General features: G+C 43.2%; 1 protein-coding gene across 8 annotated transcripts in view; it reads right to left on the bottom strand.

Moving 5' to 3' along the window:
• The window catches only part of SGMS1 (sphingomyelin synthase 1), a 281,456-nt gene that overhangs the window by 154,431 nt on the left and 101,126 nt on the right, over positions 1-25,899 (bottom strand). For all 8 annotated transcript variants that reach the window (XM_080642210.1, XM_080642215.1, XM_080642214.1 and 5 more), the window contains exon 3: positions 21,362-21,454. The gene's annotated coding sequence lies outside the window, so the exon portion shown is untranslated. The remainder of the gene's footprint in view (positions 1-21,361; positions 21,455-25,899) is intronic.

The raw sequence follows: 25,899 nt of genomic DNA, 5'->3' as shown, positions 1-25,899 counted from the left end.
TTAAAACCCTAATAAAAAAACTTAGAACTACTTTTTAGATAATTAGACATAATTACATAAACAATTACAATTTTAAGTATGGGTATTTAATAAAATTAAACTTGCACATCTTGCTTATTGTCCGTTTTTGTGCCTGTATGTTTGCTGGGGGAGTTGGGGTTTTTAGTTTCTTTGAACAGAGGTCTTCCTTTGTAGACAGACGGTCTTCAGTATGTACTATATTTGTAATTTACAAATGCCTGGCATGGGCCTTGCCTCCTCCTGTCAGCAGGACCTGAGTGCCCAGGTCCTGCTGTTCTTCCACCAGCTCCCTCCTCCCACAGAGGCCCCTCACCTGACAAGGCACCAATCTGTGGCTACAACGGATCAGAACGGCTTACCTGGGTGATCATCTCTACTGCCTGTTAAAAGATGACTTTAGAACTTCCACACAGAGATGATTTACAAATGAGGAAAGAAAAAAAAAAAAAAAGCCATAACAGCAAAAGAATTCAGGAACGAAAGCAATGCAGGCCTGGACTCGTCCCATCACGGAGCTCCTGAGTGAGGGAGAGGGTCAGTCCCCACGGAGGGCGGATTCCTCCTACCTACCCACCTGGGAAAAGAGAGCACACTCACCTGCACGCCAGCCCCGCCCCCGGCTTTTCTGTCTGGAAGGTTTAATCCTTTAGTCGTTCCAACTCTGCCTGTATTTCACATTTCCCCAATGAGTTGTTTTTAAATTCACTAAAATTTTAGGATTCCGCCATTTGATGCTTTGCAGATACAAAATTTTCTCACATGAAAATATGAAGGCAAGGAAAAAGGGATAAGAAATACCTTCCCTTTGAATCTCTAGATTCTTAACTATAAATATGCAGTATTTAGGTAGATGCCCTCAAGACCTCACAGGCTTTTTCTAAGGAATAAAAATATGCAGAACTACAAACACACATCAACTTTTCCACTTTATTTAAATCCTCACCTGAGGATATTTTCCATTGAGTTTTAGAGTAGAAGGGAGGGAGGAAGGGGAGAGAGAGAAACAGTGATATGAGAGAGACACATTGACTGGTTACCTCCTGCACACTCCCCAGTGCAGGTCCGGGATGGAGCCTGGAACTGAGGTAAGGGCCCTCCACTGGGAATCAAACCTGCGACCCTTCAGTCCACAGGCTGACGCCCTAACCACTGAGCAAAACCAGCTGAGGCAACTTTCAATTTTTTAAAAAGTTCCTAAACATGGGTTGATTTGTCATGGGTCAGAAAATGAATTTAATATCCAAATAACATTCTTAGCACAAATAAATTTCTCCCATAATGCAAACAGAAAAATACAGTTAAGGTCAACCTGAAATAAATCCCATTTAGTAATAGCATCAATTAGGCTAGTTCTTAAATGTTAACAATAACACATTTATTTTCTCCTAACCCCTCAAATAATAATACAATTTTGGTAACACCCATTTAAGTAAGAGGTTACGTAACTTGTGCAAGGTTACACAACTAGTAAGTACTAGTGATTCAAAACTGTTCACTTTTTACAAGTGATGGCAATAGATTTATTCTAAAAAGTTAGTAAGTTTAGGAACACATCTGAATTATTAGGCCTTTCAAATGACTGGCTATGCAGAGATCCAACAATATCTCTAACAGAAGGTTTGTATCCAGTACTGCTCTCAAATTTCTGCTTTGAGCCCTGACCTGTTTGGCTCAGTGGATAGAGCGTCGGCCTGCGGACTGAAGGGTCCCAGGTTCAATTCTGGTCAAGGGCATGTACCTTGGTTGCGGGCACATCCCCAGTAGGAGGTGTGCAGGAGGCAGCTGATCGATGTTTCTCTGTCATCGATGTTTCTAACTCTCTATCCCTCTCCCGTCCTCTCTGTAAAAAAGCAATAAAATATATTCTTTTAAAAAACGGCCGCTAGAGAAAATTCTTTAAATCTTCATAGACTCATGTGAGAGAACAACCACACGCAGCCCCGCCGGTGTGGGGGTCCCACCGCCTCACTGATAATGGAAACCCTGTATTCCTCCCAGAGGTGTGAACTCCACCTGCGATGTCTGCAGAAAGCGAAGCCCTGGCAGTAACAGTTTTAGCAGCTCATCTCCCTTTGTCGCCGAGAGGAAAGTGATCCGTTACTGCCTGGGCCAGCCAGGGGAAATGAACTTGCAGGCTTGTGTGAAAACAACATAATGCTATTTTTCCAGAACAGCCGATTAAGAACACACTGTCCTGAGTGCAGTCAAGTGGAACGTTCCTTCCTGGTTCCCAGCTCTCAGAGGAGGAAAGAGCAGCTCGGCAGGCTCGGCCTCCAATAACAACACCAGGAAGGGGTCGCCTTGCAGCACAGACACTTCCCGGGTCACTGCCACTCTGACAGCCGGGGACAGAGGCCTCAGAGGCTCGGGAGGACGGGGTTGTCAAGATATGTTGGCTAGGTCACTGCATATACTAGTACTTCACAGAGCAGGTTATAACGGTTGTACAGGTTTTTTAAAGAGAAAGAAAAGGCCAAGAAGGCTGAGTAACTTAGACCGACGCCACGCTGTTCTGTAGCTACACATCATCTCATGTTGCTGGGAACCCAGAGCAAGTTACATCTGCTTGGATTAGAGAGAAGATTCTGAATACGATGGCCTACACAAACAGTGACCACATTTCCTGTCTGAAAATTGGGTCATCATCTGGCAAGTATAAGCACACACCTGAAATCCACCGGGCAGAGTATCTGAAACCAAGGACAGGCTCACAAAAGCGAAGGTGATTCATCACCTACCTACCCGAGCAAGGTTCCCAGGACCCGCCTCTGGAGAGCCGATTCAGCAAATCTGGGTGGTGCCTGAGAATGCACATTTTCACAAGCACCCTGAGGATATTCTTACGCTCAGGCAAGTCTGGGGAGCGTTGGAGTGGACCAATTATATTCTCTAACAACTGGTTCTCTTTATGATACTTCTACCTCTAAATCCCATTTCGTAATAGCATCAATTAGGTTAGCTCTTAAATTTAACAATAATGCATATTTGTTTTCTTGTAACCTCTCAAGTAACAACACAATTTGGGTAGCACCCATTTAAAGTAAGAAGTTAAGTAACTTGCACAGGGTTACACAACTAGTAAGTGCTGGTGATTCAAACAGGAGTGTGACTCCAGCACTATATTCGTAACTATCATCTATGTATATACAGCCTCCTCTTTCACAATCAGAGATCCGTTTTTTATAAGTGATGGCAATAGATTTATTCTCAAAATTAGTTAGTTTAGGAACACATCTGATTATTAGTCCTTTCAAATGACTGGCTATGCAGAGACCCAGAGATCCAACGATATCTCTAACAAAAGGTTTGTATCCAGTGCTGCCCTCAAATTTCTGCTTTGAGGTAGTTTTGATGCTAACCCCATACCTTTCTCCAGAAAGTAAAAGATGTCATCAAAAAGTCAATGGCCCCTCCCAGAAAAACAAGTATCTTAGAGGAATTACAATGCGCTATACTTTAGCCCCCAAATCTGAACCATTTAACAGATGGACATCTTGGTTTTTAGACCGATTTATAAAAACAAAAACAAAAAATATGTGATATTTAAACATTTCGTAGCTGCTCTCTTTCATCTTGTCTAACACTGGATTTAAAGAAAAAAGCAACCTTTTAAAATCACATATGGAATCATATCATGGCCCATCCTTAAGTAGCTCAAAGCTTCCTACTGCTTTTTGGAATAAAACCTGGCTCCTCCATGTCCAGGCCACCAGCCCTGGCCCACCTCTCTATCTAGATCATTCACCCCTGTCTGTCCCCAAGCTCACTAGCCTCCAAGTGACCTTGGCCTTCTTTCACACTCTCTGATGGGCCCAGCTCCTTTCTGCCAGGGAGCCTTTGCTTGTGTTCCTTCTGCCTGAAGAAAGGCCTTCGCCATCTGCCCTGGCATGCTCTCCCTCTCCTCCTTCACACCTCAAGCTACATGTCACCCCTGAGTGACTGTCCTGATCTCCCCATCATATGGGATCCTACATCACACACTATCCACACTACTTCTCCAAGCCCTTGTCAGCTATACTAAAATCATCACTTCTGCGATGGAATGTCAGCCCTGCCCCAATAACCTAATCTCCATGACGGCAAGGACCACATCAGTGATACTCATTTTTGCATCTCCAGTGCCTTAAAAATAGCAGAGTTCAATAAATATTTGAGAGGAGATGAAGCCTTCCTTTTCGCACTTCCCTGTCTTCTCTCAAGAAAATATAGCTGTTTTTCCACTCCATTGTATATGCTTCACAAATTTCTAATAACAAAAGTAAGGAACTATGAAAAAGCTATGTTGAAACAATGAAGTCCCAAATTGAGAAATGCCACGTTGAGCCATTTAGACCATGCCTGTGGTCAGTTTCATTTCCTGCTATACAATCCTCTTTAAAGGGCAGCCCAGAGAGCAGACCTACCCACGCTGAGACCCCAGAGGTCAGCCACTGACACCCCTCTAGGAGCAAAGTCACATGATGTTAAGGAATAGAAAGCAGGGAGGAAAGAACGTCTTGCTGGTCCATAGTTACCAGAATTTGTTCCTCTTATTAAAGCTAATGGGAGCCGTTCACTCTGTACTGCAACACCTTCATATACCACGTGCTAAGGGGGCCGATATGCTGAGGCGGTCCCCCAAGAGCTGTACCCTTCCCAGGCAGGCGCCAGATACCTGCTAAGTGCTTTACTCACACATTACTTCACTTAATTGACTGAATCATTACAACTACACCGTGATCCAAGTGACGTGATCCCCATCTGATCAAAGAGGTGAAGGAGAAGTCACTTGCTTAAGCTCACAGAGCTGATAAGTGCTGCGACCCAGGAATCAGAAGCAGCTCTGCAAAGCATGTCAAGTAGGACCCAGTGCTCTAGCATCCAAAGTACCAGTACCCAAGTGCTGGTATTGAGTACGGATCATTCAGCTGCTCTAATCCAAGCTTCCTGGATTAAAGGCCTAGAGAGGGAAAGTAACTGAGACAAGATCACACAGAGCCCCTCCTCTCACAGAAAGTCCCCAAAACCTTAAGAATAAATGCCCCAAGTCAAATTCTCCTAAGGAACACTGCGATGTTATAAAAATCCTAAAGTACCCTTTAGAGTTGAGCAAAAGCAAAACAGAAGGACTTGATCACTCTCCTTTCTTGCAGCTGCCACTGGTGTGAATTCACATAAGTAGCTCCTTGTCTCTGCACTGAGCTCTTCTCTCAATGACAGAGCCCAGGAACGTGGAGCCCTGGGCCCAGGCCAACCGGGGCCAAGCTAAACGGGCTGGAAGGCAGGCAGCTCGGCCACTCCTTTATCTAGTGCTGCTCACTCTGAAGGAGCGAGCAATCACGCTGCTTTCTGTCCAAGAGCACGTGGAAAAGGCCTGAGCATTTGGAAGCACCCCACACCCTGATTATTATGATCCCTGAGGCAAGTCCTATCACATGCATGCTACGATGGAATCCAACCACCTCTCCCCCTTCCCAAATCAGCCAACCACCGGCCAACAGTCTGCTATACACTACCACTTACGGCCACCACTGGACCTGCCAGGCGATGTGGGCTTGGTGTTGGAGGCTTTCGGAGAAGCAGCCCTAAATGGCCTCATGCCACCCTCAGGAGCTTCAAACCCCAATACACTCACACCCCAGAGGGGCAACTCCAGGAGAATTTCTGTTCTGACCGAGGCTCCCCTGGTTACGGTGAAGCCCAGCTCAGCCTGAGATAGGAGGGAGCCGCTCCCTCTCACACAGCAGATCCCCGGAGGTACAACTCACAGAGAAGGAGGCTCACCCCACTCCCATCAGCCCCAGCCACTGGGCCAGAGCCGCTGGACCTCAGGCTCTAGGCAACGCATGGGTTCCCTGAGGGTGCTGTGCTACATACAACAAGGATCTGTTAAAAACTCATTCTGTGAGATGTTTTTAAAGTAAAACATCAAATGAGAATGCACATAAGAGTACCACAAACATTTAAAGGACTCAACAATCCAACAATATTAACAATTCGCCATTTTGCTGACCACGCTTAATGGTTGAGAAGTAGAGGATTAATTTAAGGAGTTATACTGTCCTTGAGGTAGGCGGCATGATGGAGTGGAATCCTAGAGCCGCGACCTGGGGTGTGTTACTCAGGCTTCTACTGCTCACTCTCCTGGTCAATAAACTGGGGTTAACATCTCTCTTAGCATCACAGTGAAATACAAATGAGAAAAAGGAAGTCATCCTCTAACACAGTGACTGGCACATGCTATGCCCTAAATTAATGCTCATTTCCATCATCAATGCTTTTAGAGAACTTCCTTTCTTTAGTACCAAGTGTTTCTTTTCTCTTCTATTAATTTCTCAAATTCTGCCAAAATGAACAACTCACATATGCTCTTAATCCAGCAAATGAATATATTTTCCCTAAGGACATGTGTGGAAAAGACATCAAGCTATATGTCCAATGATGGTCATTACAACATGTTTGTGCCCTTCAACAAAAGTAATGCCTGCTAACTAGAATTCTATTACAATACAAGGAAAGGACTTTAAGATATAACTTTATATAGTATGACCGAATATGGATATAACATGGATTGAGCAAAGAAGAAAAAAGAGAGAAAAAAACTCATGAACATGAACAACAGTGTGATGATTGTGGGAGGGAGGGGCGTAGGGGAAGGGGGAGGAGGATACAAAGGTGATGGATGAAGACTTGACTTGAGGTGGTGAACACACAATCTAGTGTACAGATGGTGTGTTGTAGAATTTTGCACCTGAAACCTGTATAATTTTGTTAACCAGTGTCACACTAATAAATTCAATAAAAAGGAAAAAGCTTTTAATTTTAAATATAAATTTAAAAATCATATATATATATATATATATATATATATATATATATATATATATATATATATACTAGAAGCCTGATGCACAAAGATTCGTGCTAAAATGGACATTCCTTTCCCTGGCTGCCTACACCGCCTTTCCACTCCAGCCCAGCCCCTTTCTGCTCTAGCCCTGGAGCCGCCTTTTTCTGCTCTGGGATCCGCCTCTTTCCTCTCCGGCCCCACCTTCCCACGCTGCCCAGAGGCCCTGAGAGATGGGGGTGGGGCAGAATGCCTGCATTGTCGCCATGGCAACGACACAAGCATCCCGTCACTTGTGCCTGTGTATGCAAATTAACCTCCATCTTTGTTGGGTTAATATGCATATCACTCCTGACTGGCTGGTGGCATAGCAGAGGTACGGTCAATTTACATGTTTGTCTATTATTAGGTAAGATATGCAAGCTTTGGTGCACAAATAGTTTACCAGTGGGGAGAAAAAAGGGGAATAAGGACGGGAGGATGTGATGGGCAAAATAATGGCCCCATGTCTACATCCTAAGCCCCCAAACCTGAGAATATATTACCTTACATGGTAAAAGAGGCTTTGAAGGTGTCATTAAATTAAGGGTTTTGAAGATGTGCTATACACACACACACACACACACACACACACACACACACACACACACACACTGGAATATTATTCAGCAATAAAAAGAATAAGACCTTGCCATTGCAACAATATGGATGGGTCTATAAGATATTATGCTAAGTGAAATAAATTAGGCAGAGAAAGACAAATACCATATAATTTCACTTATATGTGTAATCCAAAAAAACCAAAACAAACAAACAAAACAGAAACAGACTCATAGAAACAAAGACCAAAGGGAGGGGGTGAGGAGATGGGTGAAAAGGGAAGGGGAATACAGTCAATAATACTATGAAAAGTTTACATGGTGAAAGATGATTACTAGAATGAGTGGGGTAATCATATTGTAAGGTATAAAAATGTTGAATGACTATATTGTTCACCTGAAACTAATATAACCAATATCAGATTGTATGCCAACTTAAACTTAAAAATATTTTTAAATTAATTAATTAAGAATATTGAGATGGGAAGAGTATCCTGGATTATCCAGATGGGCCCAATCTAATCGCACAGATCCTTAAAATCAGAGACCCCTTCCTGGATTTGACTACAGAAAAATCGTCAGAGAGAAGATGGAGGAAGAACCAAGAGCGAAAGAATACTGGCAGCCTCTGGAAGCCAGAAGAAGCCGAAAGCCCGGACTCACTGATTCTAACCCAGGGTGACCCATGTTGAGTTCTGATACAGAAGCGTAAGATAAATTTGTGTTGTTTCACAACACTAACATTGTGGTAATTAATTGCAGCAGCAATAGAAACTAATACAGGGGAGGAAAAGAGGTAAATTACTTATAATTTTATGTCTTATTTACTACATGTATATTGCTTTTATTTGATCTCTTACTTAGTTGGGGAGAAAAGGAAGAAATTCTCTGCCCAGTTTCTAAGTCATTATTCCCTGACTACAAAAGCTTTCATATAGCACTCAACTCCTTCTGCCTGCAAAATCTAGGCTTTCTCTCTTCTGCAGAGAACAAAATTCTACTTACACGCAGAGGCTAACTCAAGTGTCATCTCCTAGGTAAGGGCTTCCTGCTGAGGGGTCTCCCCTGTAGCTGAATTTAAGGGAGCTGCACATAGCTTGGTCCACCTGCTTTATGGTGGACTACTTGAAAACAGGGCTTGAGGCTCATTTGCCTCTGCAAACCCAACACCTCATAATAGGCATGACATGTGGTTAATAATTAGTAAGTGTTTGCTCAACTGAAATGACTACTGGATAGCATTAAATCCAAACCAATCTAATAAATCCAGTTTTAAGTTAACAAGGAGATTTCTGTTGGGAAAAGACTGTTGTTAGTTATTTCATATGCATTATCCAGATCCCATAAAAGTAGAAGTTATATCCTTCAACACCACAAATCATAGCCAAGAGTTCAGAGTTTAAATCTTCTTTCAACATCAAATTTTATAAAGAGTTTTGATTATCAAGAAACACTGCTTCAGAACTCCAGCACTTTAAATTTCCAGTATGAATCTTCTCATTCCTGCTATAAGCATGTGTGAGCTACATTTAAATTAGACTACCTGCTGTAGTGCTGAAATTATCCCTCCCTCCTACCAAATCAATTGTGTTGCTGGGAAAATAGGACATTTTATAGTCCATTAACGACAGTACAGTTGTTACAGCTGAGATTTAAAACAATCCAACAACTCAAGTCTTTTCTATGAATGGCTTATTTAATGACAAACGACCCAGGAGAGGAGATAGAGTGATATTTGATTAAATGTTTATATGCTAAAGGCTATATCCACAAGCGAGAGAGCCAGAAGCTTTTGTTTTAATCTCCCAGCAGCATTCTGTTTCACAAATGTTAGAGCACCCAGCTCTATGGTAATAGTTATTTCCATTGCTCAATTAGACCAAAGCACTGAAGAGGCTACACTCATGTCTGAATGAGACATCTTGTATAACTAATGACTTCTCAAATCCTTAGCCAATCATAGGCTAGTGGCAGATACCGAATTCTTCATGGGTGTTTAAGCCAGAGTCCATTGTTCTTTTTGTGTGTGTGTGTGTGTGTGTGTGTGTGGTGGTGGTATTGTTTTCATGTTAAAGTCAGATCTTGGGGGTATAATTTACATGCAGCAACCCATTCTTTTTAATATACAGTTCTATGAGTTTTGACCAAAACATACAGTCACAAAATCAACTCCACAATCAGGATAAAAACATTTTGTTCAATCCAAAATTCCTTAGGCCATTGTAAGCCAATCCTTTCCCCAACCCCAGCCAACCACCGGTCTGCTTCCTGACCCTACACTGTAGCCTTTTCCAGAATGTCACATAAATGGAACTACATACAGTAAGCAAGTACCCTTTTGAGTCACACAGGATATACCTTTTTGAGTTTGGCTTCTTTTACATGATATAATGCATTTATTTGGGATTCATCCAAATAGCTGTGTTTGTCCTTTACTATTGCTGAATATTCCATTGATAGATATATTAGCTTATTTATCCATTCACTTGCTGAAGGACATCTGTGTTTTTTCCAGTTATGGGCAGTTATGATTAAAGCTGTTAGAAATATTAGCCTACAGATTTTTGTGTGAACAGAGGTTTTCATATCTCTTGGGTAAATACCTAGCTAGAAAATTCCTGGCTTGTATGGTACGTATATGTTTAACTTTGTAAGAAACTACCTGTTTTCCAGAGTGGCTATACTAGCAATGCAAGAGAGTTCTAGTTGTTCTACATCTTTGCCAGGACTTGGTATTAACCATTTTTGTTTCATTTGCCTGTTTTTTAGGAAATGGACTTAGTTGGGAAAGACACAAAGGCTTCTCCCACTCAAAAGGTTGAAATAACAGTTTGAGACCATATAGAGGATGTTAGAATACCTCATAAGAACTCACTCACCCAAAAGGTATCACAGTAATTAATTTAAAGATAAGGATGGCACTAAAAATACCTTAAACACATAGCCCTCAATTTATGAGATCAGTATTAAACTTTACACGAATCTCAAAATTAAGCCGCTTAAGCACAAACTATTTTTATTGCATTTGTGTAATTTTTCATATAAGATATTTAGCACAAATATTCCCAACTGCAACTTCCCATCAGAAACTGGAACTGGATTATTCTTCAGTGAGAGAATGCTTCCAGAGAGCCATAGGAGCTACTTACAAAAGGACCCAGAGGAAACGTCACACCCCTTGTATTTTTAAACCCATGAAAAATAACTATGAATCAAAACTGAGTCTGAAATCTCATTTCAATTCCAACTGTCCTCCTACCCAAGGAAAAGAAACACATGTTAGGTTCAAAAGACCCAAACAAGAGATCAAAAAGCTGCCTATGAGCACTAAACAAAAGATATTTTATATAATTTAACTACAAGTGCAAAATTGCAATTCACTGCAATTATGCCTCTGCCTACAGGCCATTGTGTTCTGTCATAAGTATTTCTAAATGAAGCAGTCTAAGCAAAATGCCCATTTTTCCAAGCTAAAATAAGAACAGGTTAAGAGAAACGAACATTTTAGTGATTACCTACTTACCATGGATATCAAACTTTGATACAGTAAGCATTTGAGATTGCTAATCCTATATAATAAAGAGGTAATATGCAAATTGACCCTCACGCCCTAGTGTCACAAGATGGCCGCCCACATGTCACAAGATGGGCGCCCCCGTGTCGTCACAAGATGGCCTCCACAAGATGGCCACCCCAACATCACCACAAGATGGCCGTCCCCATGTCATCACAAGATGGCCACCACATGGCCAGGCCCAGGGCCCACAGCACGCACGGCATGCATGGCCCCCCAGCCACAGAGCTTGTTCTGACCACACACACACAGATTTCCATTTTCAGGAAGCCTTACTTTTCAATAAGATTTTTGCAGCAGGAAAGTTTTATGAATTTGTATGGCGGAGGAAAATGTCAATAAAGGATAAGCCACGTGATCAAACCAAACCTAACGTCCGAATGGGTGTCCCTGTGCAGAGAGCTTGTGGCTTCCCACCCGCTGGTGCTGCCCAGGGGCCTTCGGGCTGCCTGTCCCAGCAACCTCCCTGGCATCAACCCCCCACCACCCCCTCCCGGGTGGCCCTGGGCCTCTGCCTCTGCTCAGGTTAACGGCGTGCCCTCTGGCCTTGGGGCCGGTCACCTAGTGATGACCGCTCCGGCTATGTGCCCGGGGCGTGAGCAGTCCCTGCAGATGCCGGGCTGTGGCAGCCCTGCCTGGCCCGTGGGTGCGGCCCATGGCTCACCTCTTGCCACAGTCACACAGTTGCTCAAACCCCTCCCACTGGCGCCAGCCCGGAAAACCAGGCCTCTTGAAAGAGAACAAGATGAAAGAAAGAAGTCGCAGGCCACAGCGGGGACTGGAAGCCTGACCTTCTAGCATAGTCTCTCTGGCAAATTGTGTTGTCGGTGTGTGGGGGGTGTCCTGGGGGCTCGGTGACAGAGTGAGCCTGTTTCTGGGGCTGTGGCATGTTTTGCCAAAACTCCAGAAAGGGTGGTGGCCTGAGCGGGTGGGGTAGGCCAGGCCCCTGCCTGGCAGAGCCCCCATGTGCCCAGGCGTGGGGTCTGGCCACCTCCACCCCACAGCTACCCCCACCCCCCACGGGCCACGCTGCCTTGCACTAGAGCCCTCTAGTCTCAGGAATTTGCTTGTTACTTTTACTGTGTAAATAAAGCTTCCTGGTTTAATATCCAAAAAAAACAGATGGCCACTACAACATGGCTTCCCCCACATCATCACAAGATGGCCACCACAAGATGGCCGCCCCCACGTTGTCACAAGAAGGCCGCCCCCACGTTGCCACAAGATGGCCACCCCCATGTTGCCACAAGATGGCCACCATAAGATGGCCACCCCCACATCATCACAAGATGGCCACCCCCACATAGTCACAAGATGGCTGGCAGGAAAGGGCAGTTGGGGGGGGGGGGAACCAGGCCTATAGGGGAGGGCAGTTGGGGGCAAAAAGTCCTGCAGGGGAAGGCAGTTGGGGGCGATCAAGCCTGCAGGGGAGGGCAGTTAGGAGTAACCAGGCTGGCAGAGGAGGGAAGTTGGGGGCGACCGAACCTGAAGGGAAGGGCAGTTGGGGGGGACCCAGGTCTGCAGGGGAGGGCAGTTAGGAGGGACCAAGCCTGCAGGGGAAGGCAGTTAGGGGCAAACAGGCTGGCAGGGGAGCAGTTAGGCATCCATCAGGCTGGCAGAGGAGCGGTTAGGGGGCGATTAGGCTGGCAGGCAGAAGTGGTTAGGGGCAATCAGGCAGGCAGGCAGGTGAGCGGTTAGGAGCCAGCAGTCCCGGATTGTGAGAGGGATGTCCGACTGCCGGTTGAGGCCTGATCCAGGGAGTCGGGCATCCCCCAAGGGGTCCTAGATTGGAGAGGGTGCAGGCTGGGCTGAGGGACACCCCCTCCCCCAGTGCACGAATTTTGTGCACTGGGCCTCTAGTTGTAATATAATACCCATTCTCCCTTTCTTCCTTAATAACAGAACCCCCAGTTTTTTCAAACTAGCACGCAGAATAAGAACTGCAATTCTCAGACTCTTTTGCAGACAGGTATGGCCATGTGGCTCTGTTCTAGCCCAGAAGTTCTCTAAGTGGATCTGGGGGTTTCTGGAAATCCCTGACACCCTTTTAGGTAGAGTCCATGAAGCCAGAACAATTTTCACAGTAATACTAAGATGGTGTTTGCCTTTTGATGTTCATTTTCTCGTGAGTATACAGGGGAGTTTTTCAGAGACTACACGACACATGAGGCCCCAACAACCAGAATGCAGAAGCTGAGGAGACTCTACTAGTTTCCGCTAAGCCAGACATTAAAGAGATTTACTACAAAATGCACAGCAGCCGCAGACTTCTCACTAACAGGTGGGAAAGAGTTATCCCCCCCAAAAGGCATTTATGCTAAGTTCATTATTATTTTACTAGCAGCCCAATGCATGAAATTCGTGCAAGAGTAGGCCTTCCTTTCCCCAGATGCCAGCACCAGCTTCCCTCTGGCTCCCAGGACCCGGGCTTCCCTCTGGCTGCCAGCAGGCACCCGGAATCCGGGCTTCCCTTGCAGCCCTGGCTTCTTCCAGAAGGTTATCTTGAAGGACATCCAGTCTAATTAGCATATTACACTTTTATTATTATGGATAGTAAATTAATATTTTTATATATTTTTTAAATCCTCACTCAAGGGCATGCTTTTATGTATTTTAGAAAGAGAGGAAGGAAGATATATATATATATATATATATATATATATATATATATATAGAGAGAGAGAGAGAGAGAGAGAGAGAGAGAGAGAGAGAGAGAGAGAAACATCGATTGCAGTCTCCCGTTTGTGCCCCGGCTGGCTATTGAACCTGCAACCTAGGCATGCTCCCTGATAGGGAATTGAACCCAAATTTGTTTGTTGTTGTTTTTTAAAATATATCTTTATTGATTTCAGAGAGGAAGAGAGAGGGAAAGAGAGTTAGAAACATCAATGATGAGAGAGACTCATTGATTGGCTGCCTCCTGCACGTCCCCTACTTGAGATCGAGCCCATAACCCGGGCATGTGCCCTTGGCAGGAATCAAACCTGGGACCTTCAGTCCGCAGGCCGACACTCTATCCACTGAGCCAAACCAGCTAGGGCTGAACCCAAATTTGTGTGTGTGCGTGCGCACGTTCACACGGGATAACACTCCAACCAACTGAGCCACCCAGCCAGGGTGAAAGTAATATTTTTTTATATTTCTTACTTTTAATTTCTAACACAAAATATTTGCATGACTGTCCTACTCCTACAGACATGGTGGCTTAAAATAACATGAATCATCTTATAGTTCTGGAGGTAAGAAGACTGAAAATGGGTCTTACAGGCTAAGATGAAGGTGTTGGCAGGACCGAGGGCCTCCTGGAGCGAGGGGAGAACATGCCCCTTGCCTTTTCCAGCTTCTATAGGCTGCCTGTTCTCCATGTCTCGAGGTAACCCTTCCATCAGTGGCATCACTTCAACCTCTGCTTCCATCCTTGAAATTCCCACTCTGACTCTAATGCCCCTGCGCCCTCTTATTCGGACCCTTGGATTACACTGAGCCCACCTGGGTAATCCAGGATAACCTCCGCATCCCGAGACCCTTGATTTAACCACGTGCAGTCCCTTTTGCCATGGAAAGTAACAGATTCACGTTTGGGGAACTTGAGGGCCGTTTTTCTGCCTACCACAAAATGCTAGATATAACCCACATAAGTAAAGTTCTTTAGGGTCCTCAGTAATTTTTCAGAGAACCACTGCTCTACCATATGAATAGATTAAGGTAGTGATTAGAAGGGAAAACTCAGAAAAGCTAAGTTATTAGCCAAAGTCACACAGGCTGTGAATAGAACTTCAACTTGAAGCCAGGTCATCCAGCTGCTGATGAACCTAAAATGGCTCCACCGATGCTTTGCTGCCAAGCCCCAACCACCCTAACTGAGGCAACAGTGAAAAAACAAATCATTGTGGGCATTTTGCAGGCATCAAATGAAAGGTGCAAAACAAGCACGCAGAGATAAATTGGGTAAACAGGAAGGAGGACAGGATGGAGAAGAAGGTGTTTAAAGCAATATCACTTTTCAAAACCTCATCCTCGGAAACCAAGATGGCGGCATAGGTAAACACCTAAACTGCTGCCTCGCACAACAATTTCAAAACTACAACTAAAAGACAGAACGGACACCATCCAGAACCACAGGAAAGCTGGCTGAGTGAAAATTCTACAACTAGAAGGAAAGAGAAAAGCTCACAGAGAATTGGAGGTACGGCAAAGGGGCTTTGTGCGCGCAGAGAGGAAGGGCGGCTGAGAGCCTGGCTGACTTTCTCTGGCGGAAGGGGGAAGGAAGCCTCCGACCGCACTGAACCCCAGTTCTTACTGCACTGAACCCCAGTTCCGGGCGAACCCCTGGGGACCCACGCTCTTACAGGGGGAGTCTGGACTCTCGGGCGGAGACTCGAGCTGGGAAAGGCAGAAGTCTGAAGGCGCGCGCGGGCCAGTGTGCACAAAGGCTGCGGAGGTTGCCACAGGCTTTCCCTAGTGGAAGGGAGTCAGAGGCTCCTGACGGCACTGAGCCCCAGTTCTGACTGCAGTGAACCCCAGTTCCAGGCGAGCCCCTGGGGACCCATGCTCTTGTGGGGGGAGTCTGGACTCTCAGGCGGAGACTTGAGCTGGGGAAGGCGGAGGACTGAAAGCGCACATGCGCTCAAGGGCAAGGCTGACAGGAAGCCAAGACTGAGACTCCACCCCATCCAAGCTGAGCACAGAGCCTATTGCAATTTGGCAAGTCTAATCCTATAAGGCTGTCTCCAGCACCGAACTTCTCCCAGCATAGACACAGCTGATCCTTATAGCCAACTGACCCGGAGGTCAATTCTTCCCAGTGATACCAACAACAATCAAGACTTAATTACAACAAGGCTGTACACACAGTCCACAAAGGGGTGCACCAAGAGTGTCCACCTCAGGTTAACTGGGGAAGCAGACCCACTGGGCCTTATTGGAAACCTAGCACAAATATCTACCTTACCAACTCAGGGAATCAGTGAAAATTCGGGGTCAAAGAATCAGATCACAAACGAAAGAAATGGAGGAAAACAAACGACTGGATATAGAATTCAAAACCACGGTTATAAGACTTTTTAAGAATATCCTAGAAAAGGCCAATAAATATAACGAGACCCTCAAAGATATGAAAAAGGACCAACTAGAAATTAAACATACACTGACTGAAATAAAAAATATTATACAGAGACCCAGAAACAGAATAGAGGAACACAAGAATCAAGTCAAAGAATTGAAATACAAAGAAGCAAAAAACACTCAACCGAAAAAGCAAAAAGCAAAAAAAAAAATCCAAAAAGTTGAAGATAATGTAAGAAGACTCTGGGACAACTTCAAGCGTACCAACATCAGAATTATGGGGGTGCCAGAAGAAGAGAGAGAGCAAGATACTGAAAACCTATTTGAAGAAATAATCACCGAAAACTTCCCCCACCTGGTGAAAGAAATAGACTTACAAGTCCAGGAAGCACACAGAACCCCAAACAAAAGGAATCCAAAGAGGACCACACCAAGACACATCATAATTAAAATGCCAAGAGCAAAAGACAAAGAGAGAATATTAAAAGCAGCAAGAGAAAAGCAGTTGATTACCTACAAGGGAGCACCCATACGACTGTCAGCTGACTTCTCAACAGAAACTATGCAGGCCAGACGGGAGTGGCAAGAAATTTTCAATGTGATGAATAGCAAGAACCTACAACCAAGATTACTCTACCCAGCAAAGCTATCATTCAGAATTGAAGGGCAGATAAAGAGCTTCACAGATAAGAAAAAGCTGAAGGAGTTCATCACCACCAAACCAGTATTATATGAAATGCTGAAAGGTATTCTTAAAGAAGAGGAAGAAGAAAAAAGTAAAGAGAAAAATTATGAACAACAAATACATATCTATCAACAAGCGAACCTAAAAATCAAGTGAATTAAAAACCTGAGGAACAGAATAATCTGGTGAATATAATAGAATCAGGGGCATAGAAAGGGAGTGGACTGATAATTCTCAGGGGGAAAGGGGTATGGGGGGTTCATGAAGAGAATGGACAAAAATCATACACCTATGGATGAGGACAGTGGGGGGGAGGTAAGGGCAGAAGGTGGGGTGGGAAATGGGTGGAGGGGAGCTATGGGGGGAAAAAGGAGAAATAATTGTAATAATCTGAATAAAGATTTATTTAAAAAAAAAGAAAGAAAGAAAGAAAAACGTATCCTCGGGTAAGAAATTAAGAAAATAACTAAATAGATTTATTTTATTTTAAGAATATATTTTGTTGATTTTTTACAGAGAGGAAGGGTGAGGGATAGAGAGTTGGAAGCATCGATGGGAGAGAGACATTGATCGGCTGCCTCCTGCGCACCTCCTACTGGGGATGTGCCTGCAGCCAAGGCGCATGCCCTTGACCGGAATCGAACCTGAGACCTTCCAGTCCGCAGGCCGACGCTCTATCCACTGAGCCAAACCAGATTCGGCTCTCATCGATGTTTCTAACTCTCTATCCTTCTCCCTTCCTCTCTGTAAAAAAATCAATAAAATATATATATTTTAAAAAGATTTATAGCCCTAACCAGTTTTGCTCAGTGGATAGAGCATCGGCCTGTGGACTCAAGGGTCCCAGGTTCGATTCCGTCAGGGGCATGTGCCTTGGTTGCGGGCACATCCCTAGTGGGGGGTGTGCAGGAGGCAGGTGGTTGATGTTTCTCTCTCATCGATGTTTCTTATTTTCTCTCCCTCTCCCTTCCTCTCTGTGGGGAATCAATAAAATATATTTTTTAAAAAGAAAAACAAAACCTTATTTAGAAATATACAAGGTTCATTCCCTCAGTGAGAAAGAAGGAAAATGTTATGAATGGCCAAGTGTCCCGGTGCCAAGTCAGAGATGAGTGACGGATCTCAGTCCGGAGGAGCACGGTTAGGACCAGAGCCCATGAGATACGGGGAGCATGTGCAGCAAAGCGCTGCCCTGAGCCATAGGATGGGGCCAGTGACCAGACTCTGATTTATGGGTACTCACTCGTCTTGACAATGACTGTCAAGCCCCAGTTTTTAACACCCCAACTGGAAAGTCCATCTGAAAGGCTGTCTGTATTCTTGGGCTGTCTCTGCATCATTTAGATATGACCAGAGTTCAAAATGAGCTAATGATCCAAATCATAACTTCCAAAGGGACACATATTTCTAGGAAAAGAAGAGGAACAGGAGGCTCACATGGCCAGGCATTGCCCTACCACATGACCGGCTGGCCCAGGCAAACTGAACTGGGAGCAATGGGCGTTACATTCCCTTCCCTGCACCCAAGCAGGGAGCACTCACGAGTGATGGTTCCCCAGCCCAGAAGGCTGGGCAAGGGACTCCTCTGGAAGCTCTGGCCTTCCCTGGTGAGCTGCTCGAGGTCTACTTAACTCTCTGGGGTGAAGCTTCCGATTGCTCAGCTAACCAAACGAAAAAGCAGCAGTGGTACCTGAACTAACAGCCAGCCACAGAATTCCGTGATATTGACATCTTCCAAATGAAAGTGCGGGGTCAGTAACATGAGTCCCTCAGAGAATCTCTAGCCACAGAGCTCAGCATTTCCTAGGAACGTTCCAGTGCCTGCCTTTTCCATGATTACACTAGGATTACAAGAGTGCTACCTGTGGCCCACAAAGTGTAAAGGTTTTGCAGATTGAAAACATCACTGACATACCACTTTCATCACAAAATCCTAATCCACACACACACCGGCCTGTCAGAATTGTGAAGCCTCTGCAAAGGCATGGCATTCTCATTCTCCTGCAGAATGCGTGAACTATGAAATCAATCAGGCAGCTCGACTTACATCCATTTTGAAATAACAAATTTTTCATGTGCCAAAGTCAATTTAACATTTTATAGGCCAAAAGCATTATGCTGCTTTCTATATCTCTTAAGGGGATGCAGAATGTAAGGACATGGAGTTTACAGATGATGCCTCTAATTCACAACAGCAAACGGCAATTTTCTGCACTCCGTGTGAGAAGGAAAAGCATCTGTGGGCACAGATCCACAACTGAACTTTTTATGTCCAGTATTCTGGATAGAAATATAAATGACACTTTAAAAGAAAATAGATTGGGAGGATAAATAAAGGGGTGCTGAGTAGGAATTCTGTCCTTACGAGTTATTCCAAAAGTAGTGATTCCAACTTCCAAGGAAATAAATATTCAATAGATTAACTAGAAAAAAAAAGAAAAAAAACAGGCAAAAGTGTAAGGATATAGTATGAGATATGAGTATAGATGTGGTTAAGCTAGCTTTCAAAGAAATCACTACTTTAATATTTTCCCATCTGTAGGTAAAATAAAGTAATTTTTCATGTAAAATTAAAAGATTTTTTAAAATTTATAAAATACATGTACAGAAAAAAACTGATTTTAAAATATCACTTGGACACTGCCAATTTAGGAACTGTGGTGGACAAGGTATTTGCAGGGCCTTTCTGCTATATTATAATTCTGAATAAGTTATTTTTTAAAAGTACTTCTTAATGTGCTGGTGAAGCTCCAGGTAAAGAAACAAACCCCAGGAGGATGTGGCAGGAACAGAGCACTGAAACCTGAGCGAAGAAGAGAGCAGGAGTTGCCCTGGAGGCGACTCTGAGTACCAGCAATGGGATAGGCATCCAGCCTTCAGCTTTCAGCCACGTGGGGAAAGCCCAACCCGAAACCAGGACTCCCAAAGGGAACTAAAGTGGTCCTGGGTCGATCCCAAGAAAGGTTTTTATTGTTAAGACCGAGGCCCTCTTATTATCGAGATAACGCCAGCGGAAAGCAACAAATCATAAACATATAAAGTTAAACAGTTACCACCTCTAAACAGTAGTTGCCTAATTTGTATGGTGAAACATATAACAGAACTGAAACACTGAGAAGAACACGTAAGCACAGAAGAAGGCAGTCCTCATTAGGTGTCCTATGAGTTTTGTATTATTCTGCGTGAGGATTAAAATACCTTAACTACTGATCGACTTCTAAACTGTTAAGTGTACACTTTCAGAGCAATCATTAGAAAAACAGAAATAGAATGCATACTTTCCAAACCAGCAGTCCAAAAAAAAAAAAAAAAATTGAATGAGAACACAAATCAACAAAAACTTCAATCCAAATGAAAAACTTAACAATAAAAAAACACACAGAGTTAAGAGAGGTTATATTTCCAAAAAAAAATAAAAAATAAATAAAAAAGAAACAAACAACACTGCTCTAGCCATATAAGACTGAAAATTTTCTCTACATTAAAGTCAGGAAGTCTGTTTTCCAAAGATACTAAAAAGAAAGATGCTCAATGTCAGTATTAATCAGGAAAATGCAAATTAAGGCCACAATAATATGCTATTTTATATCTGCTAGACTGGCAACAGAATACCAAAAGTTGGAAGAAAGTGGCGCAATGGATAAAGTGTAATAGATTTTCACAACAGACCTTTATTTAACATTAAAATTTAATTTACTACCATTGCATGCAACAAGTGAATTTTAACAACATAACTGAGTGAAAAATGCAAGTTGCAGAATACTTCACATAACGTACCACTCTTAAAAAATGGACAAAATGCATCAATATATTGTTTGGATATAAACATAGTAATCATGTGCCAGAATGGAAACTACCTACCAACACTCAGAATCCTGGTTAGTTCAGCCGAGTTCTACTTTGGCCACAGAACTTTCTCAATGAAGGGAGCCGTTTACTGGCCTATGCTCAGAGCAAGCTCTTCATCTCATCTCAGACTGACACGGGCAGCACCGGCCAAGACTACTCAGCTCCACAGGAAAGGGCAGACCTGGGAACTGTCATCTTCCAGGATGAAGAGGAACTCCAGATTAAAGGAAAAGGCCTGGCCCCAAATGCCTCTCCCAGGTCTCCTTAGAGCCTTCCCTGATCATTTCTTCTACAAAATTAAATTATTAGTCATAGTTTTGGTTAAAGATGAAAAAATGGCTTACACTAAGGCAGAGATTGTCCTTAATTCAGGCATCCTTTCTCCTTTTAAATGTCAAGTTTAAATGTTAAACTTTTAAAGGTGGTTTATGTGGCTTCAGATCCAGCAGCACCTTTTCTGTCATTTCTGTGACTCAGGCAGACATTATTTCCTGTGCCTTTTGTTTTATGAATTTCTATCTCCCTGGCCCATGTTGTCTTCCTCCTCCTTTGAGGAAGCTGGCTTCTTCAGCCCTTTCTCCTCCAAAACCTTGGCTGATTTTGATGTGGGCACCTCAAAGACTTGGAAGATCCCTCTGTCCATCAGAGCCTCACACACAATCTCAGAGCAGAGCAGGAGCTATTTGAGGCAATTCAGATCCATGAGATGTCTGGGAATGGGTAGAACAATGAATTTGACTTACATGCTGGCTTTCATACACCATCTGCTATGCTCCCACTTCACTGTTCTTGAAATTCAGAGAATCCACAACTCCTGCAAGTCACGGAAGCTTTGCCTGGAACAAGAAAGACAAGAAATAAGAAAGAGGGCAACTGGAAGGAACCAAAGGGTCTACTGGGGAAAGTCTCTCTTCTAGAATAATCTTGACATTTAAAAGAAAAAAGAGCCCCTGGAGTTAAGAAAAAACTCTACCTCAGTCGCCATTGTTCATCTTAGCCACAACTATTAGTAGTAATTTAATGTTTGTACAGGAAACCATCATTATTTACAAAGAGCTTACACATGCATTTTCTCATTGAGCCATAAGATCTTGAAAATAGGCAAGTATTATTTTAAAATATAGCAGCTGGCCTGGCCGGTGTGACTCCAGTGGTTGAGCATTGACTTATGAACCAGGGGGTCATAACACAGTTCAATTCCCAATCAGGACACATGCCCAGTTTGTGGGCTTGATCCCTAGTAGGGGTCAATCAATGATTCTCTTTCATAATTGATGTTTCTATCTCTCTCTCCCTCTCCCTTCCTCTCTCTGAAAGCAATAAAAAACCCACATTTTTCAAAATTAAAAATAAATCAATAAAAATGCAGCAGCTGAACTTCCCAAAGTTACAGAACTTTCCCATGACCATTCAGCCAGCAAGTATCAAAGGAGGGATTAGAACCACCTCTATGACTCCTCATTCTAAATTCTTCTACGGCACGAAATGAGATAATGGTTTCAACTTGGAAAGCAATCTTGTTATTTCTTCTTGCAGTAGATTTACTTTCTTAGCTAATAGATATAGAAATGGCTTTTCCTGCTGAATGATACAGATGCAGTGTGATAGGATTAAATGTTCATTTACCAGAGACAACCAAAAGGTAGAAAATCCACACCCAGATAGTTAAGAAACACATGCATCTTTTTCACATACTCTCCTTTTCTCTTTAAGCCACTGTTAAATTGCTGCATTTTTTTTTTAACTTGGAAATAACTTCAAGCTTATAGAAAAGTTGTAGAATAATACTAGTTCAAAGAACACCATATATTCTTTACCCAAACTCACCTACTATTAACATTTAACCCATATACTTAATAATTCACTCTTTGTCTACAGACACATTCACTCAACCAACATTTTCTTTCTGAGCCACGTGGAGATAATCTTCAGGGCTTTTTACATCTAAATACTTGTGAATTTATTTCTTATGAATAGCAGAATACTTAAATAGCCATAATGTTATCAATCTTAGATTTAATATTGATATGATACTTCCATCTACCACCATTTTCAATTAACTAAACGCACTGGAGCATCTTTTCCTCCAACTGAAGATACAGTTCAGGATCAGGTCTGATACTAATTGCCATTAATCTGAAACACACAGCTTTCCTTTGTCTTTTATTACACTGACACTTTAGAAAAATATAGCTCTCCCCCTTATTTATATGAATAAAACATTTCCTTTTTACTTGTCTGACATTTCCTCATGACTCAATTCAGGTCATGCATTATCAGCTAAAAACTACGGAGGCGATGGTTTCCTCTCCAGGTATCATATCTGAAAGCATACACAGTACAGGACCCCCCTTGGCAAGGTTAATTTTGATCACCCAGCCAAGGTTTTGTCTAATTTCCTCAATGGAAAATTACTATGTTTTCTCTTGCAACTAATAAGTTATCTGTAGGGAGATACTTTAAGACCATGAAAATACCTGTCCCTTGGCAAAATTGCCCCCTAGATTTAATCCATTGGTGATCCTTGCCTGATCTAAACTGGATTGCAATTGCCACAACATGCTGACAGCTCTAATGCCAGCATTCCCTCCACATTGTCAGTCATTACTCAGCATTGTACATTATTTGTCTATTTATCTACTTATGATCAATATGGATACATGAAGTCCTACTTGTTTGATGGTTTATAATTCATCACTGACTTAATTATTCTGGTGCTCAAACTGTCTCACATTTAGCCAATGGGAACCCCTTTATCTTTGTGACATGCCCCATCATTTTTTTCTTACTTTTATATCCTTACTTGATGACATTACCAAAAAAAAAAAAAAAAAAAAAGTTCTGGGCTCATCTTGTACCTATCCCATCTCTTCTCTAGATGCAGTCATTTCTCCAAAAAGTCCCGATGCTATTAGAGACCAAGATCTAACATAACACGGTTTTAAAGGCATTGTCTGTTTGCATTGACTGCTTTTCATTTTAAATATGAGTCACATTTTCCTGCTTTTTGTATGCTTCTTTTCCATTATAAGGTAGACAATTAGAAGGTATTCAGTTTGATCCCAATGGCAATTAAATTACTGGCAGATCCTCTTAATCCTGTCAGGCTTGGTTTTATACTTGGTTAAGACAGCTATGTCTATTTCAGCTATGTCCGTGGTTCTAGCATATGGCCCTACTCTAAGGTATGGCCCTTACTCCTAAGATGTGGTCTTTCTGGTGTCTCAATAGAATGGCTAAGGTGCTCAGTGTGGTCTCTCCACCCTCAATAGGCCAGAACTCTCCATTTGTCTCAGTACTACATGACCTCTGGTATGGCCATTCTCTTCCAAACCTGGTAGCAGCTGCTCTCTGCTGGTCTCACCTAATGTATGTACACATTCCAGCTTCTGGGCTCTCCTGGCACAGCTCTCTCCTCCCCAGGGTCCTGCCATACAGATCCCAGCCTCTTGGATAGCCCTGGATTCCATGAGACCACCATGCTCCCTAGGGTTGCCCTTCCAGGACAAATGCTCCAGCAGAACTGCAGGGCAGATGAGGGCCTCACCTCACCTGATTCTCTTCTCTCAAGAATCGCAGTCCTGGCTTGCCCAATGACAAATAACAACGGCCCCATATGGTGTCCAGTTTTCTCGTTTCCCACAGGAGGACAAGTCCAGCACCAGATTCCCCGCCTCCTCTCTGCCTTCAACATTAGTGATGCTTGAGGACCGTGGGGCTGCTCTATTGGAGGGGTTAAGAATCAAACACTTTGAGCATATTGTAAATGCTCTTTATTTAAACATTTCAAAGAGACTATTTCTTAGAAAAGTATGTGTTTACTTTTATTGCAGCACTGTGGCAACAGAAACACTCTCTAGCCACCAGGCAATCCCAAACAAAATGACCAGAAAATGTCTCTCTTCCTCCACAAAGCTGATATTCACTTCGGATAGCCAGCTATCTATCACCCCAACACACATTTACACTTATTTCTATTACTCTTCTTCCAAATGGCATAACAAAACTCAATAGTCTATCCAAAGAAATGAAAGTTAGTTGCTAGTCTTCCTTTTTCTTGTTTATGTGCATGTATTTAGGGGTGGGGAGAAAATTCCTTTTCATATAAATCATTTTCTGATGTGTTTCCATTTCTACTTCTAACCACATTGAGAAAATAATTAGGAAAAAAAATACAGTCAAAAAGAAAACTGGCAATCCCAGACACAAAATTAATCAAGAGGAAATTGGTTAATAAGAACACACTGTGAGAAAAGATAATTTTGCAATTACAGGAAAATGGAGAATAGTGGTTCTTTCCCTGCACAAGCCAGCAGACTTGCGCCCCTAGTGCGCACAGACAAGCAGCGTCCCAAACAGTGTGCCAGGCAGAAATGTGGGGCGACCTCCTTCTACTTCCTGAGCAGATTTTCTCCATAACAGAAACGGCCCTAGCTGGTTTGGCTCAGTGGATAGAGTGTCAACCCGCAGACTGAAGAGCCCCAGTTGCATTCCGGTCGAGGGACATCCCCAGGTTGTGTGCTCTATCCCCAATAGGGGGTGTGCAGGAGGCCGCCATCAATGATTCTCTCTCATTGATGTTTCTATCTCTCTCCCTCTCTCTTCCTCTCTGAAATCAATAAAAATATATTTTAAAAAAAATTCCCATTGCAGCCACCTAATCCATTTTCTCAAAGAGAATCAAAGCATGGCAAGTTATACCTTTCTTTGGTTTTACTTCAAGTTCCCTAGAACTTAAAGGCGAGCAGCTGATGCAAACAAAATGTCTATTTTTGTCCCTTGGCCCTCCTCGCTGACCCTATCCTAAAGGGACTCTTGGATCAGTCTTCCCACAGGACTCAGTGTCTCCATGTGGATGCTGTTCAACTCTGATTCCTCATGTCAGCACAACAGTACAAAGTCCTCTGTGGTTCCTCATTTCCCAGGAATACAATTAGAGCCTCTGGGCTTCAAAAACATCTGCTCCCTGCTGACCTCTCTACTTCACCTTCCAGCAGTTTCTGCCCCATCACTAGTAAAATCCTTGTAGACATTTCTGCCCTTTCTTCTCTTGACTAACTCACTGAGGCTTGACACCCTCTGGGGAATATTTCATGATCACCACTCAAAGCTGAGTTAGTGTCCCAACCTTCACATTCTCACAGTACCTAAGCTCCCCTTTATAATAATCACTTACTGATTATTCTAAGTGTACTTAACATGTAGTATCTCAGTGACTGCAGACACAAACTCTGTACAGTAGGTGCTGTTTTCAGCCCATTCTACAGATGAGCAAATGGGC

This window comes from Plecotus auritus (assembly GCF_963455305.1).
Source record: "Plecotus auritus genome assembly, chromosome: 9".
Classification (NCBI taxonomy): Eukaryota; Metazoa; Chordata; class Mammalia; order Chiroptera; family Vespertilionidae; genus Plecotus; species Plecotus auritus.
The sequence above is the reverse complement of the archived record's forward strand: the minus strand, read 5'-3'. Positions and strand labels throughout refer to the sequence as shown.